The following is a 20486-nucleotide window of genomic DNA, read 5'->3' on the forward strand; positions in this document are numbered from 1 at the left end:
TAATATATATAATATATATCAGATTTTCTTTTCATTTAAGACATGGATAAAAAGGAATTTAAAGCCAGGGAGACTTAGGATGAGGAAGCCCATTATTCAATAGGAAAGGATATCCCAGCCCAAGTGCCATGACCTGAATGCGCTAAGGGACAGGTACCAAGGAAGGTGCTGGTGGGTCCAACTCAGAGAAGCTTTGGAGCCCAACATCATGGAGAAGGCCCTCCCCTCATGTGAGGTGAGGTTTCTGTTCTTATGCTTGGGTAGTTTTCTGTTTTTTCGTTTGTTTGTTTTTGTTTGTTTTTGCGTACAAGTTTTTTGCCTGCATGTAAGTGCCCCAGTGTCATGTAATTCCTCTGGAGGCCAGAAAGAGGGCATCAGATCCCCTGGAACTACAGTTACAGGGATGGTGGTTGTTATGCATCCTACAGCTTAAGACACCGGGGGCTAAGGGACTGGCTTTCTGATTCCTATTTTGATTCAAGAAAACTGGATTTCGGAGAGGGTAACTAGACTGATCAGTCTTAGAGCTACAGAGTTCTCCAAGGTCCTCAAGCCCAGGTGTGTGGCATCCGGAAGCCAGCCACTTTCTTCTCTCTCTTCTAGTGTCCAACAAGTTGTGTGAGTTCCTAGAAAAAAATTCTAGGTATGCAATTCTTGGTTCCTAAAAGCTGACCCATACTCAGTACTTTCCTCCCCAGTCTCCCTCCTCCTGTGCCTGATTTACCAATCCTCTCCTTCCCTGGGAAAGCAGCACCCTCTTGCACAGTCTTGGGCTGTAAGAATGATAGCTAGCTTGCTTACAAAGATGGTTGGAGAGCTTGTGGCTGTAGCCATTGGCCCTGTGTGGGAGTAGTGGCCCTCAGCTGCTGTGATTTTCAGCACTCCTGCTGTTTCTGGGCTCCAGCAATGCCTGAGCGAGCTGGGAGGTTAGAGTGTGGATTGAGGAAACGCCTCATGCAACTTCCTTTTGGGATTTTAGGGAGGAACAGTCTTCTATTGATTTACTGCAGACCTTATTCACCTGATAACTGCCAAACCTTGCTGTTATTTTCTTTTTCTGGCTCAATTGTCATGTGTCTATATCGTGAAAAATTCCACAAGGTCAACTTCCTTGTCCACCTAGGCAAGTGGAAGTGGAAATTCTCTTCGATTTGAAGTCGTTTGTAATTGTTAGAATATTCCCTGCCCAGCAAACGCTTGTCTGCCTCCTGCCCAAAGAGGAAACTAACCATTGTGGTGTTTACAAAAGGTGGCACTGTAGCCTGGTCTCCTAGAAACCATGTGACCAACTTGAGGGCCAGTTTAGCCTCGCCCACTCTGGTTGGACCCAGGTCAGGCTTCCAGGAGCTCATTTCCACCCTCCACACCTGGGCCTCAGGCTTTTCTGGGTCTGGGCTGCAGGTGGCAGGAAAGGGGGAGGGGCTACAATGTGTAGTTGTTGGTCTGGATGACTTTAGGCCTCCTGCAGCTCTGGCCCTTGGGACCATGTGCTCCACACAGAGTCCCTCCAGGAGGAAGCCAAGTCTAGTCATTTTGATCCACTTGGACCTCTTACAGGAAGTTCCTCTCCTGTAGCCCAGGATATAGGACTAATTTCTCACCATGGCCAGCAGCCTGAGAAGATGTCAACAGCCATGTTTGGGGATTGAAAGAAATTCATTCATATCTAAGGGGGTCTCACCTCCATGTCATTTTACTTCTAACTTGAGAAGAGGAAGACATTTTTAGTTAAAGGACTGTTTGGTTGGGTACCTGGGCTACCCCAGTGCTGCCTTCTTTTTCCTTTAAAGCTAACTCGTGTCTTTGTCCAGAAAAACGCAGAGCAGGGAGCCAGAGCCAGTTCCAGAGGACTCCTCATAGCACATACACCGCCTGCCTCCATTGCCCAGTTCTCTGATGGGCCTGCTCCAGGCAGCTCACCCTGACCTCCTGCCAGTTCAGACTCTCTAGGCCTGAGGCTGGACCCAGGAAAGGCAGGGACATGGGTGCTGAGGCCCTGGAAGTGGGTGGTGGGCAGTTATCCTTCTATGTAATGGTGAAGATGGAAATTAAGTGGCATACCACAAATGACATGACACTGGGGGAAACTTTGCCAATCTTTCTCCACATATGAGCTCATCTCGTTTTACCAAGGGAAAGATGAACTGATACCAATTAAGATTCCCTGGACCTAGGGGCTGGAGAGAGGGCTCAGTGATTAAGAGCACTGGCTGTTCTTGAAGACCTGGGTTCGAATCCCAGCACCCACACCGAGGCTAGCAAGCATGCTCAGTATTCTCAGGGGTCACAGGCTGGCCTTAGTCTCTGCCAGCTGTTGGCCAAAGCTTTCAGCTCTTTGCCACAGGGTCCTCTCCATAGAGCTGCTTACAGTATGGCAGGTTGCTGTCCTCTGAGCCAGTGACCTAAGAAAAAGGAGCAAAGCAGTTGAAAAACACAAGTCCTTCCAATGGAAGTCACCCTAGGAGCCATCCCCAGGTATGTTAGCAGAAACGGCGTTAGTGTTCTTCTGCCTTTTGCTTTTGAAATCATTACAGCAACGTGACTATCTTTCTACAGCATTTTTTTTTGTATTATCAGTTTGAGTGATGCATATGATTTAGCTTATCAATCCCCCACAGTTAGGAGGAAAATGTACCATTCAAATGCTGTAATAAATAACTTTATAGCTAAATGTCTATGCACAGCCATGGTAGACTGTGAAAGTCAAGCTTAGAGCCAGCTTTCAAATACCTATTTAACATTGCCATGCCATGCATGAGGATTAATGAGAGATATTTTTATATCAAATATATTTTTAAAGATACTTAACTCCCAGGGCTGGAGAGATGGCTCAGCAGTTAGGAGCACTGTCTGCTCTTCCAGAGAACCCAGGTTCATTTCCCAGCACCTACAGGGCAGCTAATAACCATCCATAACTCCAGTTCCAGAGTATCCAATGCCCTCTTATGACCTCTGCGGGCATTGCATGACATGGTTGCACTTACATACATACAGGCAATACACTCATACACATAAAACAAAAATAATAAGATATTTTTAAAAAATAATGTTTTTAGGGGCTGGAGAAATGGCTCAGTGGATAAGAACACTGGCTGTTCTTGCAGAAGACCCGGGTTCGAATCCCAGCACCCACATGGCAGCTAACAACTGCCCATACTCTAGTTCCAGGGGATCCGACAGTCTCTTCTGTCCTCCTCAGGCATTGCACAACACAGGTGCATTTACCTACATGCAGGCAATTACACGCGTACACATAAAATAAAAATGATAATTTTTTTTAAAAAATAAAATAAAGTTTTTAAAAAGGATGCTTAACTCCTTGAGTCAGTCAAAACATAGTTTTAGGAATTATGCTTGAAAGTAAATATTTTGGGGGCTTTGCGGGGATTTTGTTTTGTGACTTTCCAAATGATTAATAGACTTCATAATAACTTATAGGGATTGCATTATAATGAAAGCATTGATTTTTTTTTACCAGCTATATTAAGGTTGACAGTCATGGATGGATTGTGACATTATGTTGGTGTGTACTACACTAAAAAGTGGGCACTTTATTTCCCATGTGTGTTCTTGATGATTTAATAATTTGAGGTGCATTGCGTTGTGGTTGGGATATGTGATACATCAGACCTCCAGGCCAGGAAAGGTAGCTGGAGGAACATCTGACTGATCCCCAGAGCACAAGCATTCTGAATGGAAGGAGAGAGGTGGACGGGAGCAGAAGGAGTGTAGGACGATGACAATAGCCTGCATTTTGCTTCCTGAAAACCTGGGTTCTACCATTTACAAAGCTAAGGCCCAACTCCAGCAAATCACTTCTACCACTTTTCTAGTTAGCGAGGGACATGAATGTGCAGACTGGATCTCTGCCTCTTTGTTAGCCTTCCCAGTGTGCCCCAAACACACTCAAGTCTGAGATGTAATGAAGCACTAACGTTTAGAATCGAGTCCGGGGACTCTGCGGACACAGTGCATTGGAACCCCAGCTCTTCCACCCTTGGCTGTGTGGCCCAGACCAACAGACTTCCGTTTCTCTGCCCGTTTCCTCAGCACTGAAGAGCTTATAGCAATGGTATCTGCTCTACTGTTGTTATAAGTGTTGTATTAGGGTTCTCCAGAGAAATAGAATGAAGAGAGAGAGAGAGAGAGAGAGAGAGAGAGAGAGAGAGAGAGAAAAATGGCAGTGAGTTAGAGATCCAGAGAATTGATATTGCAACTTTCCAAAGGTGATCCAATCTCAGAATTCCCTCTTCCTTGGGAGACCTCATTCTTTCTCTTGAAGGCTTCATGGCCTTGGCCAAGTGGATTGGGTGCATTCACAGTATAGAGAGTGAGCTGATGGTTTAAACACTAATCTCACCCACAAAGTACCTTCACAGCAACATCCTAATGCATGTGCTTCAGTATCAGGGCGTTCATAGCTAGCCAAGTGGACATGAAATTCACTATCATAGGAATGAATGAGTCAGTTTTGGTAAGGAGCTCATTATGATGCCTGGCCATAGCAAGAACGCCTAAACGTTAATGAAGCAAAAGTCTCCTCGCCCTGGGAAGGCTTCTCCTCATGGTGTCAACCAGATCACGCTCCTTGGCTCCCCTTAGCATGGGTTTCTGGAGCAGTTGTTCTCCACGCACTCTTTCCACCCTGTGCTCCCTGTGACCCTCTTCAGCTGCACAGGCTCCCAAAATTAATGTCACCAAGTCCCCCAGCAGCCTGCTTATGAGTCAGGTGACTTCCTCCTTGTGGTCCATCTCCTTATGGATATAAAGGTTTCTTTTCTTCTGTAGCCCTCAGACTCAGCGTCACCCTAGGATCTCCTTCTCCCTGTTCTATGCTCTGCCAGTGCCCAGCTCATAACTAAACTTAACATGCTATCGCTGGGGAGCTGACTGCTTCCCACACTTCCACACATACCTGTTTCTGAAGAATCAGAGGTCTAATTCTACATGTCCCATAGAAAACTCACTCAACCTCCTGAAAGTAGAGATGCCCTAACCACTACTCACACACCTATACTTGTTCATCTCTGTGTCACCTCTCTTGGTTAACGGTACTGTCTACCAAACCATTGGGCGAGGAGCCTAGAGTTGCCCCCAGCTTGCTGCGTTTCCAGTGCTACACTCCTTCTGTGGCTATGTCTGGTTGCTCCCAGTCATGTCCATGTTGAATCAGCCTTTCTAGCTGGGTGTTTTGGTGGATGCCTGTAATCCCAACACTCAGGAGGCTGATACAGGGGTTGCTGTGAGTTTAAGGATAGCCTAGGCTACCTAGCAAGACCTGATCTCAAAACGACAGAAAACAAAACCAACTTTTTTCAGACTCACCCACTCTTCCTTCTCCACATTTCCTCCACCTGAACTGGGAACCCTCCGTTCTTTACATTCTTACCATCATCCAGCTACCCCCACCTCTCCTTACTGATCAGCTAATAATGTTTGCAGTGTTTTAAAAAAACATGAAGAGGGGCTGGAGAGATGGCTCAGTGGTTAAGAGCATTAGCTGCTCTTCCAGAGGACCCAGGTTCGAGTACCAGCACCTACAGGTGGCTCACAACTACCTGAATAACCAGTTCCAGAGGATCCCCTGCCCTCTTCAGTCTGCCATGGGCACTGCATGCATGTGGTACACTGTGCTGGATAACTTGACAATTTGGAAGCATCAATTGTAAATTTCCTCTATCAGATTGGCCTGTGGGCATATCTTTGAGACATTTTCCTGACTGTGAAGTGATGTGGGAGTGGCTAGCCCAATGTAGGTGGTGCCACCCCTGGGCAGGTGGTCAGGGTTGGATAAGAAAGGTGGCGGAACGCTGGGCGTGGTGGCCGATGCCTTTAATCCCAGCCCTCAGGAGGCAAAGGTAGGTGAATCTCTTCAAGATCAAGGCCACCTGGTTCACATTGTGACTTCCAGGTAGACTGTGACTAGGGACACCCTGTCAAAAAATCAACAAGACAAAAAAAAAAAAAGTAGGCTGAGCACAGACTAGAGGAGTAAGCCAGTAACCAGCATCCCTCTGTGGTCTGTGCTTCAGTTCCTGCCTCGAAGTCCCTTACTTGGCTTCCCTCCATGATGGACTATAAACTGTAAGGTAAAGTAAACCCTTTCCTCTTCAAGTTGCTTTTTGTCAGTGTTTATCACAGTAATAGAAAGTAACTAGATCGTGCACTTACATACGTGTAGATTAAACACTCATACACATAAAATAAATTTTTTTTTTTTAAAGCAGGAGTATAGCCAGGCGTGGTGGCGTATGCCTTTAATCCCAGCACTCCGGAGGCAGAGGCAGGCGGATCTTTGTGAGTTTGAGGCCAGCCTGGTCTACATAGTGAGTTCCAGGACAGCTGGGGCTACATGGAGACCCTGTCTCAAAAAGAAAAAAAAAGAAACAAAACAAAACAAAAAAACAGAGTATAACATTTGAATGCAAGATGATTACATATCAAGAGTTTGCCTTTTTGTGAGTATATGAGAGATTGTGTGTGTGTGTGTGTGTGTGTGTGTGTCCGTGTCCATGTCCGTGTCCGTAGTGATTAAATAGTGATCAGAGAAGTTTGTGAATGTTAGCATTTCTGGACTCTGTTCCTCTCATCACAGTGCCCAACCTCAACCTTACCCTTGAAAACCTTATAACTGACATAGTAAGTGCTCAACAGAGCGTTAATCACTGAAATCAAAGCTGATGACAACTGTGAGAAGGAAACCATAAACAAACTCATCAATTATACTTCTGTTTAGAAGCGCTATTGTAGAATTTTGTTGTTTAAATAAGATCTTTTGCTTCTCTTTCATAGTTTTAGAGAACAGGCTGGGCCATCAGGGAGAATTAGATTTGAATCTTGGTTCTGAAAATGCACTAGCTATCAGACCTTGGGATGGTCTTTTGGAATCTTACATTTAAAATAGGTATTTAGGAAGCTGAGGCAAGAGGATTGTGACCAAAGCCAGCCTGGGCTACACAGGGGGAACCTGTCTCAAAGAAAATGGAGATAATCATACTGATAGGGTCATTACGAGGTTTGAAGATGTGACTATATAAAAAGTACCATCTTCTCTGAGAGTATAACTCTTTCTCTCAGAGAATATAGCTCTTTTACTCTTTTTAAAAGGTGCTACACCATTATAGTTGACATATAACAAGCATCAGCAAAATTTAGGTCTTACTCCTTGACTTGTTCTTTCTCAGGATGGTTGTTTGGATCATCTTTTTCTATACAGTGTCCACTAGGATTACATGACCTTATCTAGTTGAACATAAGGTTAGGTTTCCTGTTCTTATATGACCGACATGTCCCTTACGAGATTTGAGTCTATGTCTAGATACATTTACCTCTGTAATATGGATGGGTTTGGGAGTCTATGTGGATGCCTATGTGTGTACACCTGACTTTGGACTGAGGCATTTCAGAGGTGTAAGTTAAAACTGCAGAAATTCTGTCCTCTTTCTGCTGCCTCCACCTCTACCAGACTGATTTCTGCATTAAACGACCATCTAGTAAGACATCCCCAGAATTATGCTTTGGTGAGCAGATTCCACAACTGCTCACAAAGGCAAATAAGAGTCTGACAGATACAGGGACTGAAGCCGAGCTCCACACTGCTGCCTCTAGCAGCCTGAGGACCCCAACTCAGGTGAAACCGGATTCTTGGCTTCCACGCAGAAAAGAATTTCAGAAGTCAGTATGAAGCTGAGTTAGAGGTTTATTAAAAGAGGTTTCAGATCCACCCTGGAAAAGGCAATGCGCAGGATCCCCTCAGATCCACCCTGGAAAAGCAATGCGCAGGATCCCCTCAGATCCACCCTGGAAAAGGCAATGCACAGGACCCATTAGATCCACCCTGGAAAAGGCGATGCACAGGATCCCCTTAGATCCACCCTGGAAAAGGCGATGTGCAGGACCCCTTAGATCCACCCTCGAAGAGGCAATGCACAGGATCCCCTTAGATCTACCCTGTGCACACCCTAATTTCAGCAGAGACAAGCTGGTTTGGGTTTGAGTTTCTAGCCTTCAGAGATAGGAGAATAAATATTTGGAGTATTAAACCCTTTATATTTGTAGAAATTTGTTACAGGAACAATAGAAAACTAATACAGTATAGAAAACACTGAAAACAAAGGCACATTGTTGTGGAGCTCTGAAATATATTGTCCTCTTCTCTATTTCCTTTCTGGAGATATCTTCCTGTGGCATTGACCCTTTTTATATTGTGATTCTTCATTGCACAGTTGATCAGTTTCTATTAAATGGCCTTTTTAACTTAGCATCTACTGTGAAAGATGTTACTGTCAAATTCCTGTCAGTAATATATTGCCTGTACATAGAAGGAAGCCAAAGTCTGAATAATCACTCAAAATTAATCAAATGAATTAAAATATGTTTTCTGAAAACTTTAAGATTAGATGGACATTTCAAAGAAACCTTATGTCCTTTAACTTACTAAACTCAATAGAGGCCTAAATATTTAATAAGTTCTTTTGCTATAATATTTAATCAACAATATAATTGTCTTACTAAAACATCTTAATTAAATAAAAGAGTTCCAGAGACAGTATTATCAGATCAGGAAAGAATGGCATTAACCATTTCAAGCCCATTCCATAATTCACTGTCAGTGGCTACAAAACAATTACTTTTGGTGGTTATAAAAATCACTTGAAATCATTATTTCCTCAAATTATTTACTTTAGAGGTGAATCAAAATAATTGCCAATTTCAAATTGTTGAGTAGCCAAAAACTGCACCTTATGAATCCATTAAGAAATTTTCACTTGCATGAAGATCAGCCAACTGTAGCCTGAAAGCTAAGAATGGTGTTTATATTTTTAAAAGATTGAAGAAAGAATCAGAAAATGGAAGAGAAGGGGGAAAAGGGAAGATGTGGTCAGTGAGCACAAAGTTCACTTCATGTACAGTGAGAAAGTTCTAGAAGTCTACAGCAGTGAGAATATAATTGACAGTGCTACGCTATATGCTTGAAATTTGCTGAGAGAGATCACCTTCTCTGTTGTCACCAAGAAAACACTATCTGTGGGTGGAGGTGTATTGTTTATTTTAATGCACGTTTCATAACATTAAGCCATGAATCTTAAGTATATACAACTTTTATTTGTTAATTATATCTCAATAAAGATCAAAGGGAAAAAAGAATCAAAGGAAAATCTTATGATAAATGAAAATCACGTGAAATACATACACATGCATCCCTAAATAAAGTTTTATTGGCATATAGCCATGCCTATTTGTTGGTGAATTATGAGTGTCTATTGAGTATTTTCATCCTGTGACACACAGTGAGTGTTGTCACTGCCATAGAGACTTATGTCCCCACAAACCAAAAGTATTACTGACTTAAAATCTTGTAACTCCTGATCTAAACACTTCCCCTGAGAAAGCTCTTTACATTTATATTACAGTGCAAGAATGCTTTCTCTCTGAGGGTGGAACTGGGGCTCTGGTTCAGCTGCACCCTCCATGTTTCCTATTACCTGGACAGCCTCTTGCATTTTGCCAGGAGTGACAGTTGGTGTTCAGAATGGCACTTTCACTGAGGGGCAGAACTTCCAACACTGTAAAGAGAGATGAAATTTTGGGGCCAGTGAGATGGCTCGGCTGCCGTCCAAGCCTGATGGCCTGAGTTCAGTCCCCAGAACCCAGTAAAGGTGGAAGGTGAGAACCAATTCCACAAAGTTGTCCTCTGACCTCCACATGTATGCTGTGACACACACCCCCAATAATAATTAATTAGTTAAAATCTGTCCTAAAAATGAAAGATGTAATTCGTTCATAGTTTAGTGAGTCTTCCACATAAAAGAGAAAACCACATTTTTTAAAATTTATTGAACTTTTGTGATTTTTTTCATGCGGTACAATTTGATGGTATTTGGGGTATTCAGATCCCCTCCCCTTCCCGTACTTCCCCTTACTGCTCCCTGTCCCCTTACTGCTCCCTTCCCCTTACTGCTCCCTGTCCAATTTAGTGTACTCTATTTTATATATAAAATATTTTGTGTCCCAAATGACCTTTAGTGGGTCCATCCACTAAAGGTTAACCTACCACAAGTCCCATCCCAGTAATAGACTGTCTCTCTTCCTCCCAGCAGCCATCAGTTGCCAGAAGTTCCTTAGGTTGGGTTGGGATTTCTTTCCCAGTTCCCCAGGTCTATGCTGGGATTTTGTCTGGTTTGAGCTTGCACGGAACTTGTGTATGCTGTCACCACTGCTGTGAATTCATATGTGTACTGACCATCTGTCTAGAAAACTATTTCCCTGTGGTCATCCATCACCTCTGGCTCTTATAATCTTTCTGCTTCCTCTTCTGCAATGATCCCTGAGCCATAGGAGGCAAAAGTTTGATATAGGTGTCTCATTCAAGGGTAGGCACTCTATAGCCTCTTGTTCTCTGCAGGTTGGCCAATTGTGGGCTTCTGTGTTAATCACCATCTGCTGCATAAGGAAGCTTCTCTAGTGAGAGTTGAGAGATGCATTCATCATGTAGAGGTTGCACTGAAGATATGTCATTTAGGGCTTTATTCAGATGTCTCCCTGATACTTATTCTTGGTGTCTGACCAGTTGTAGAACTCTGTAATTGTCTCCATCTGTTGCAAAAAGAAGCTTCTTTGATGAGTAGTGAAAGATACACTTGCCTATAAATATGAGAATGCATATTTAGACTACAGTAAGAAATTATATTGGTCTAGGAATAAAACCATGCTTTTAAAAATATTGATCAAGTAAGCCCATGTTTGACTCAGATGCTTGTATTAGAGGCGTCAATATTTAATGTTGTGTTTTGTCACAGTTGTCTTTTTTTTAGTGGCCATCACTGCCTTTATATTTTTTCTTTCAGAACATGTAAAGAATTTCCCAATACAGAAAGTAGGCTCTCCCCATTTCAGCCTCTGTGTCCATCAGAGGGTGACCCAATAGATGAACACAGATTAGCCTTTGTTGAGTACTTTCCAGTGCTAATGGTTGGCTCATTGCCACATATACCCTTGAATAACTTGTGGGAAGCACGGCGTGCATAGTCTATGCCAACACGTGCTCTGTGTGTTGTGGTGAGGTGCCACTTGCTTTATGGAACAAAGGACAACTCTGCTTACTGGATGTCTTTTCCTTTGAGGAATTGTGATTCTTCATCTTACAGAGCTTACTGTGCTGTGTCCTAGGGCTCCTAGAGGTGACACAGGGTAGAGTATGTGTACACAACTTGTTAATTATGTGGAGGAGCCAGTTTGACCTTTGAAATAAACAGTTTTCCTTCCCAAGTTTTTATGACATGTAATGTTTTCCGGGAGACATGAAAAAAATGTCTACTCACCCCAGACAGGTAACTGATGACAGAACAAAGTAAGGATGACACCAAAGTCCAACTTGGACTTTTGAACCAACGAGTTTTGTTGGGGTTAGCTACAGAAATAAGGGTAAGGGATTATTTACAGGAACAGAAATGACTCAAAGACAGCTCATTACCAAGAGCCCACCCCAGCGTGGCTGACAGCTCACAGAAGATGGAAACCTGGAGCGTACTGCACAACCTGCAGGCAGCTCATTGGGTTGAAGAATGTCTTCCGTGTAGCTCAGTTGGTCTGAGCCTTTTCCAAGCAGCTTGATGGTCTCACAGTCCTTGCTGCTTATCTATATGCTGGGGGAGGGGGCGCTGGAGAATCTGGTCAGTTTCAGGGACTTCCTGAAGCCTTTGCTTTGTTTGCTTCCTGACTTAAAGAGCTTCCTTGTGGAATGGAATGTCTCACCTGGGCTTAGAAAATCCTGTTGCATCTGTTCCCTTTTTAACATCCTGTGTCTTCCCTGCTGGGTGGAATGTTTTATCTCAGAGGAATTTCTAAACAACACTAGGTCTGGCTAAGCAAGTCAGTCTAGGTGAAGGTATGTTCACTGAGGTTTTCTGGGCAGTAGGAGACAATTATGTCTACTCTCTTTATCTGACATTCACTCTTTAGAGTTTATCTAGGGCAGCAGATGGCTATCTGGAGTAAGGGGTTGTCAGAGATCTGACTTGTTGCCCCAGGGAATGATCGCTTATGAATAAGCAAACCAGGTCAGTGGTTTGAACTGAAAGTGACTGGCACCCAGTGACCAACAAATCAAAATTTTTAGATTCTGGATCTGTTAGATTTCTGTTGTTTAAGGGTCTCTCACTTAGTTTTGATCCTCACACTCTAACAAGATGACAGAAATAAAAGCATATGTTCAGGGTTGAAGCTACATTGTGAAAGCCAGTTTTAACCGCCTTCCCAAACACAGCAGGCAGAGTATGAGGGGTTGCTATAGAAATGGTGGCTACTGAGCCAGTCGGCTTCTTATCCTGTATGGCGCACCCGTAGCAGGCGCTTGGGAAGAATGTCATAATTGGTCTGTAGTAGGTCTGTCTCTGCTGCAGACAGGGACATTGCTGCTGATGCGCTACTGGGACTCACGTCCTTTTAGGTAAGTTATGACCAGCTTGCCCTTCAATCTGGAGTTTATTTCAAATACAGATCTAAGATTTTTTTTCTCCCATTTTATTATTTCTTTCAAGGGATGGTAGTTCTTAGAGCACTAATTATATTTAAAACTTTAAGAAAATGAAAATATTGCTGAACATATCTACTATAGCCCATGAGTGATACTGAGGTATCAATGTAGGTTCATTGTTGTAACAAGTATATTGTGGGGGTTATTGATAAATAAGGGAGACTGCATGTTGGAGGCAGACAGGAGTAAGAAATCTCTTTTTGATTCAAACTTAAAACTACCTTTTAAGAAATGAAGTCAAGATGATTTTTTTTATATGTCCCTCTGACCCATTTGGTCACTAGATTATCATGGTCATAGAATAATTTAGATTGCCAAGGACTTGTTTAAAAGTGTTTTCAGTGCTAGTGAGATGGCTCAGGGGTTAAGAGCACTGACTGCTCTTACAGAGGGCCCGGGTTCAATTCCCAGCACCCATATAGCAACTAAGAGCCATCCTTAACTCCAGTTCCAGGAAATCCAACACCTTCTTCTGACCTCCACTTAAACACACAGGCAATACACATAAAATAAAAATAATAAATAAAATATTTTTTAAAAAGTGTTTTCAAGTCTGACCTAGAACTCTGACATTTAGAAATAGATAAGAAAATATGGATATTTATGTTTTCTCTTTATTAAATGAAGTCATAGCTAGTTTATCTCTTTATACATTTTAAACATCTATGTGGATGGAAGATTGCAGAGTAGAAACCCCAGGTTTGACTTAATTACAAGGCTAAATTATATTACATTGTATGTATAAAAATTAAAACAAAAAAGTAGCTCATTTCTCTAACAATTAAGTATGTTATTTATATATATGATAGTAAATTTTGGAACTATATGCACTATCTTTTTCTGGAAGAATTAATATGATAATTAAGGGTACTTAACAAAGGAAGCAGCTGACTTACCTAAGTGTAATACCAATATAGCCTTAAGAAAAAGAAATATACCATTTCCCAGTGGAAACAATGGTTAAGAAACAAAGAAACACCCTCACTGGGTAGCAGAGGATGACCTTGAACTACTGATCTTCCTGCCTCTTCCTCCTAAGTGCTAGGATTTCAGGTGTGCATCACCACACCTGTTTTATGGAGTGCTAGGGATTGAACCTAGGGCTTTGGCTGTGTTAGGGAAAGAATCTCTGCTAATGGAGATCTGAAAATCAGCCTCAGTAAACTGGGTTTTGATAGGTTATATAGGAAAGAAGGGGGTGATTTACCTGCAGAGGGCTAATGGAGGTAAGGAAGCATCTAGGTAAATAAGAGCCCAGTAAAAAACTAGAGGGTTGACAAAAATCTCAGCGGCCAGGCTTCATCTCTACTTTGCTTTTTGAGATATAGATGGGGATCTTTTTGTTTCCACCAGACTCTTAGTGTCCCATTGCAAAGTTCTGCCCCTGAGGATAGGAGTCAGGCTGTGTAACATTTGTGTTGCCCCATGGGCTGATCAGGGACAGTTGTTTTTCAGTGTTGCCTAGCAACTCAAAAAAACAATCCATCTATTTCTAAGATTTGTTAAGACTTTTGTGTTGGCCTCCCCAGAATGATGATTTTTCAGAGAATTAGCTCTAGAGTAGCTGTGGTTTGGAACACTTTTGTTTTAAAACCCTATTCTTGAGAGTGTTGATTTTCGTAAAGTATCACTGTGTATAGAACTAGAGTTTACCATGCTTGGGTTTAACCAAAACAATTTTGGGCAAGCTTGACAAATGACTGTTGCCTGCTTCTGTGGTTGTGGTTGTAAAGTTTACAAATCAGTCCTTCTCAAAGAAAGCCTGCTTTCTTTTACAGTCAACCGTCAATTACCATAATTACCACAGATGGGCTGATGGATTATGTGTATCAAATTCGTATCCTCCTGCTGGCTTTCCGTGCCACCCGGAGGCCCCCAGGCCTTTCCATGTGCTGCTATTTGGACTTGATTTTAAGCAAAAATTCTAACATGTTTATTCTACTTTCATTCTAAGTAAAAAGTAATTAAGAAGCTAGTGCTGCCAAAGGGCTTTCAGAATCTTTGGGGTTGGGGAGGGAGGGGAGATAAGACAGCGTCTCATGTCTAGGATCATTGAACTTCTGATCCTCCTGCCTCTACCTCTTAAGTACTGGGATTTCTGGTATGCATTACCACATCTGGTTTATGCAGCGCTAGTAACTGAACCTGGAGCTTCATGTGTGCTAGGCTGACACTCTACCAAGGTGAACTACATCCCCAGCCCCCGCAAATCTTTTTAATTTATCTTAGTGTGTATGTGTGCATGTGTTTGTCTGTATGTTCACCATGTATGTGCACGTATCGGTGAAGAGCAGAAGAAGGCATTGGAATCCTGGAACTAGAGTGAGTTCTAAGCTGTTATGAGGTACCTGATGGTCCGTGCTAGAAACTGAACTTCTCTGCATGAGCAACATGAGCTCTTAACCACTAAACCATCTATCCATCCCCCAAGATGTTTATGTCTGGTTCCTTCTACTTGAATGAGTAATTAAAAAGTGAAAGTATTTTTGGTCGGTTTGCAGGGATCATATAGAGCTTCTAGCAACAAGAAAGTAACTAATACGGCTCCATAACCTGGAATAGTCCGCACAGCAGCAGAAACCAGAGACACCCTGCTTCTGCAAGGCAGAAGGGAGGGACCAATTCCCAAAAGGTGTCTTCTGACCTCCATGAGTGCACTGTGATGTGCACATGCCCACATACATACATGCTCACATACATACATACATGCACACACACAAAAATAACTAAATAAACTTAGACAAAAGAATCTGTCAAATTACTGTAAAATGTGGAATTGAGTGAACACAGACCCATTTTGTGTCTTAATTTCTAATATTCAGCATATCTCTGGTTTTTAGCTTTAAAAACAGGGTTCAGCCAGGCGTGGTGGCACACACCTTTAATCCCAGCACTCGGGAGGCAGAAGCAGACAGATCTTTGTGAGTTCAAGGCCAGCATGGTCTACATAGTGAGTTCTAGGCCAGCTGGGGCTACAAGGAGACCCTCTCTCAAAAAAGACCAAAAAAAAAAGAAAAGAAAAGAAAAACCAAAAAAAAAAAAAAAACGTGTTTTGGTTATAGTGAGTAGCCCTTACTTTTGTTCTTATTTAGACTAGTCCTGAAATGTACTTGCTCAAAGCTGTAGGAATCCAAATTAGTTATCTAAAATAATAGTCTTTTATTTGGAAAAGAGACTACTACAATATCATAACTAGAAATGGTTTCTATTTCTGCTGTATGATGAATGTAGCTTTAAGAGCTCACGAATTCTTTTCTTTCTTTCTCTTTTGAGGTGAGCTCTCAGTAGTTGGCCAGGCTGATCTTGAGCTCATTATACTCCTGCTTCAAGTTACAGAGTACTAGGATTACAGGTGTGCACCACCATGCCCAACTGAGGACTGATGGATTTTTATATTTAGATTTTTGTGAATAGTCCTATGCCATAATAGACTTAGACCTTGAGATTTCTATATGTACAGTTTGTAGAAAATTACAATAGATGATGTATTCTAATGTGCTGCAAATAAAAGCCTTGAAAAGAGTAAGCTATCCAGATCCTGAAGAAATCCAGCATATTGAGGGATATTGGAAAGGCCTGATGATGGTAGGGGTGATGGTAATGATAAAAGACTAAGGAGAAAGAGCAGCTTGCTTTGCATCTTCTAAGGGTGATACCTCATGCAAGCTATGCTCACTGCATGCTGATTATTGAGCCAAAGTCACCAGATCCCAAGCAAGGAAATGGTATTGGCCAGGGCCAGTAGCTGTGAGGCAAGACAACAGTGGGTTTCTGCTGCCAAAGAGCATCCTGTGTCAGCATAGGTGACCTCACCACTCACCTTGAGTGTTCTAAAACAGTGCACAGTAAAAATATGTGGGAGTAGAAATGACTGTAGTTCACAGTGTGAAGAATCACCTCTTAACTGATAGCTTTTTTGAGATGAGTTTTCTGAATGTTTGTGTAATTCTTCCTGGGTTCCAGCTTATAGACATATTCCAGCTCTGTTTGGAAAGAATAGATCAGTTAGAATACATTAGTGGCCAGAGGTAAGATGTCCAACTGCAAGTGTTTAATAAATGTTCAGGCCACTTACTGTGGAAAGCAGAAGCAAGTGTCTCCAGAACTTCCAGGGGCTCAGTGACATGAAGGACAGAGTTCTTCCTCTGCTGTGCATGCTGAGCATGTCCACACAGCTAGAAAGTGGCAAAGCTGAAATTCGCATGTAGGACACCATCCCCCCATGCTGTGAAAGTCATTGATGAGATCAAGTTGCCCTACTGGAAATTTACCCAGTATTTTGAGGTCTAAAATATAACAAGTCTCAACATAAGCGCATTGAACATATGTTGTTATATGTTACCTGATATTCAAGGAGGCAAGTTCAGTATGTGATCCGTTCAAGTCTAAGTTTTCACTTATAGTTTCTTTCTCAAACCCAATAGTGTTTATGATATCAGATCTTTCTGCTATTGTCAGATGTGCCTGGAGCTGAAGTAGTGTGGCTGTGAAAGAAGGGTGTCCAGTCAGAATAAATGTGCCAAAGAAGAAAAGCAAGATAGATCTGAGCTGCTCAGGCTGTCTTCATATGAGACTGCATTTTGAGTGAGCCTTTTTGCATATTTTAGAGTTCTTTTGCCTTTAGAGAACCATTTGTTCAGTTTTTGAAATCACTTTTCTTTGGAAAAGTTTCAGATAAGGAGCTGGAGAGATGGCTCAAATAGTTGGCTCAGTAGTTGAGAGCACTTGGTGCTCTTCCAGAGGACCTGAGTTTTGTTCCCAGCACCCATATTGGGGGGCTCATAACTGCTGTAAGTCCAGCTCCAGGGGATTTGATGCCTGCTTCTGAGCCTCCTGCACACATATGGCATACACTCACACAGACACATACACATAAAATAAATCCTTTAAGTTGCAAATAAAGGTGAGTTCATTATTACTCAGTGAGGAAACAGGAAAGCGGCACCCCCATGATTGCTAGGAGACCCCCTATCATCTTATAAATGAGCATGAGGTATCTCCTTGCCCAATGGTTACTGCACGTAATAATCATTATTAAATATAACTTCTATGCGAAGAGCTTGTGGCACTTCATACACACTGAACCTTGTAAGATAAGCACATAACAAACTAACTTCCAGAAGATGAAGGTAATGTCCCAATACCCCATCCATTCTTGTCCCAATACACCATCCGTTCCTGTCCCAATACACCATCCATTCCTATCCCAATACACCATCCATTCTTGTCCCAATACACCATCCATTCCTGTTCTTGTGCCAATACACCATCCATTCCTGTCCCAGTACACCATCCATTCCTATCCCAGTACACCATCCATTCTTGCCCCAATACACCATCCGTTCCTGTCCCAGTACACCATCCATTCTTGCCCCAATACACCATCCATTCCTGTCCCAGTACACCATCCGTTCCTGTCCCAATACACCATCCATTCCTGTCCTAATACACCATCCATTCCTGTCCCAATACCCCATCCATTCCTGTTCCAATACACCATCCATTCCTGTCCCAATACACCATCCGTTCCTGTCCCAATACACCATCCATTCTTGTCCCAATACCCCATCCGTTCCTGTCCCAATACACCATCCATTCTTGTCCCAATACCCCATCCGTTCCTGTCCCAATACACCATCCATTCTTGTCCCAATACCCCATCCGTTCCTGTCCCAATACACCATCCATTCTTGTCCCAATACCCCATCCGTTCCTGTCCCAATACACCATCCATTCTTGTCCCAATACCCCATCCGTTCCTGTCCCAATACACCATCCATTCTTGTCCCAATACCCCATCCGTTCCTGTCCCAATACACCATCCATTCTTGTCCCAATACCCCATCCGTTCCTGTCCCAATACACCATCCATTCTTGTCCCAATACCCCATCCGTTCCTGTCCCAATACACCATCCATTCTTGTCCCAATACCCCATCCGTTCCTGTCCCAATACACCATCCATTCTTGTCCCAATACCCCATCCGTTCCTGTCCCAATACACCATCCATTCTTGTCCCAATACCCCATCCGTTCCTGTCCCAATACACCATCCATTCTTGTCCCAATACCCCATCCGTTCCTGTCCCAATACACCATCCATTCCTGTCCTAATACACCATCCATTCCTGTCCCAATACACCATCCGTTCCTATCCCAGTACACCATCCATTCCTGTCCCAATACCCCATCCATTCCTGCCCAATACCCCATCCATTCCTGTCCCAATACACCATCCGTTCCTGTCCCAATACACCATCCATTCTTGTCCCAATACCCCATCCGTTCCTGTCCCAATACACCATGCATTCCTGTCCTAATACACCATCCATCCAATACACCATCCGTTCCTGTCCCAATACACCATCCGTTCCTGTCCCAATACACCATCCGTTCCTGTCCCAATACACCATCCGTTCCTGTCCCAATACACCATCCGTTCCTGTCCCAATACACCATCCGTTCCTGTCCCAATACACCATCCGTTCCTGTCCCAATACACCATCCGTTCCTGTCCCAATACACCATCCGTTCCTGTCCCAATACACCATCCATTCTTGCAGGGGTGTGGTTTAACACAGTAAAGATAAATCAGTCCAAAAAAAATAATGAAACTTTGATTCAGAGTGTCACTGTTTGGTAGCTGGCTTGTTCTCCTGTCTCTGCCCATATACATTATTCTAGACACTACTTCAATAAGGGGATGGTGTATTTTCCAATACCAGACTGCTCCCCATGGGAGGTTGGAAGCTGGTGGTGGTAAAGGAGCAGAACTTGATAACAAGAACATGGCAAGCTGTAAAAAAAGAGGAGGAAGAGGAGGCAATGAGCATGTGGGTGGGAGGAAGAACTAGTCATCATAAGAGCAACTCATCACCTCTATAATCCTCACTCTATATTCCTAAGCGCATTGACACATTAGAACCCAGCATTGACCATAACCTTGACCTCAAGTTATCAAGGATAATTTGTGTCTGAATCAAAGTTATATACATGTTTTTGTGTTTATATCAAACTTCTTTTGAAATGTTGGCAGGTGTAGAGGAGTAGCGCCCATATCTTGTTAAGGAGGTGTCCTGGAGGTTGCCAGGAGGGGGACTTTGTTTCCCTTCCTTCCTTTCCTGTCCCAATACACCATCCATTCCTGTCCCAATACCCCATCCATTCCTGTCCCAATACCCCATCCATTCTTGTCCCAATACCCCATCCATTCTTGTCCCAATACACCATCCGTTCCTATCCCAATACACCATCCATTCCTGTCCCAATACCCCATCTATTCTTGTCCCAATACACCATCCATTCTTGCAGGGGTGTGGTTTAGCACAGTAAAGATAAATCAGACCCAAAAAAATAATGAAACTTGGATTCAGAGTGTCACTGTTTGGTAGCTGGCTTGTTCTCCTTCCTCTGCCCATATACATTATTCTAGACACTACTTCAATAAGGGGATGGTGTATTTTCCAATACCAGACTGCTCCCCATGGGAGGTTGGAAGCTGGTGGTGGTAAAGGAGCAGAACTTGATAACAAGAACATGGCAAGCTGTAAAAAAAGAGGAGGAAGAGGAGGCAATGAGCATGTGGGTGGGAGGAAGAACTAGTCATCATAAGAGCAACTCATCACCTCTATAATCCTCACTCTATATTCCTAAGCGCATTGACACATTAGAACCCAGCATTGACCATAACCTTGACCTCAAGTTATCAAGGATAATTTGTGTCTGAATCAAAGTTATATACATGTTTTTGTGTTTATATCAAACTTCTTTTGAAATGTTGGCAGGTGTAGAGGAGTAGCGCCCATATCTTGTTAAGGAGGTGTCCTGGAGGTTGCCAGGAGGGGGACTTTGTTTCCCTTCCTTCAGAGCACCTTCCCTTTGCTTGATTCCATTAGAAAGATTTCAAATGGAAAGAAAAAGCAATTTGAAAATGGATTGTTTAGAAATTCCAG

The sequence above is a fragment of the Nannospalax galili genome, unplaced genomic scaffold (assembly GCF_000622305.1).
Source record: "Nannospalax galili isolate Female #2095 unplaced genomic scaffold, S.galili_v1.0 scaffold677, whole genome shotgun sequence".
NCBI classification, from domain to species: domain Eukaryota; kingdom Metazoa; phylum Chordata; class Mammalia; order Rodentia; family Spalacidae; genus Nannospalax; species Nannospalax galili.